Source organism: Macrobrachium rosenbergii, chromosome 4 (assembly GCF_040412425.1).
Source record: "Macrobrachium rosenbergii isolate ZJJX-2024 chromosome 4, ASM4041242v1, whole genome shotgun sequence".
Taxonomy (NCBI): Eukaryota; Metazoa; Arthropoda; class Malacostraca; order Decapoda; family Palaemonidae; genus Macrobrachium; species Macrobrachium rosenbergii.
This window is the reverse complement of record NC_089744.1, coordinates 76,994,802-76,996,016: the sequence shown is the minus strand read 5'-3', so window position 1 is coordinate 76,996,016 and position 1,215 is coordinate 76,994,802.

Below are 1,215 nucleotides of genomic sequence, written 5' to 3'. Positions count from 1 at the left end.
TAAATTTATTTCTAATTTTCTTTTATTTTAAACTTAAATTTCAAAGACTTGACATCGGACTCTAATACTTGTAGCCTTTACCATCTTTTTAAGTAAGTTTATTTTCAATATAAATTCAAAAGCTTGATTTCCGACACAAATGGCCACTGACAAACATTTGTGGTCTTTCTCATCTACTTATGTAAATTGATTTTCAACATAAATTTAAAAAGCTTGATTTTTTATAAAAATGGCCACAGACAAACATGTGTGGTCTTTCTCATCTCTTTATGTAAATTTATTTTTAATTTTTGTATTTTCAAATTAAATTTCACAGGCCTAACTTCGAACTCAAATATTTATGGATGTTTATTTTCAAAGTTTTTTTTTCAAATTAAATTTCAAAAGCTTGATTTCTGACACAAATGTCCACTGAAAAAACATTCATACACAAAATTTTTTTTAAACTCTGAAAGGATGAAACTGAAAATTATTGATGAGTATGAGAAATTATTTTGAAATGGCCACAGACAAAAATTCCTAAACATGCATACAAAAAAATAAAAACACTAAAAGGATGAAATTGAAATTTATTGATAAATATGAGGATGGATTTTGGAACAGATATGAAAATTATGACGTGGATGAAACGTGGACTATATAAGTTTATGTAGCATTTTGTACTTCCAAATTTATGTAGCATTGGTATTTCTAAGGTTATGTAGCAATTATGTCCAAGTTTATGTAGCAATGATATTTCCAAGTTTATGTAGCATTTGTATGTCAAGTTTACGTAGCACTGGTATTTCCAAGTTTATGTAGCATTGGTATTTCCAAGTTTACGTAGCACTGGTATTTCCAAGTTTATGTAGCATTTGTATTTCCAAGTTTACGTAGCACTGGTATTTCCAAGTTTACGTAGCATTTGTATTTCTAAGCTTATGTAGCATGTAGCGTTGGTATTTCTAAGTTTATGTAGCACTGGTATTTCCAAGTTTATACAGCAATGGTATTTCCAAGTTTATGTAGTATTTATATGTCTGAGTTTATGTAGAAATTGTATTTCCAAGTTTATGTAGCACTGGTATTTCTAAGTTTATGTAGCACTGGTAATTCCAAGTTTATATAGCATTGGTATGTCCAAGTTTAGGTAGCACTGGTATTTCCAAGTTCATGTACCAATTGGACGTCCAAGTTTATGTAGCACTGGTATTTCCAAGTTTATGTGGCACTGGT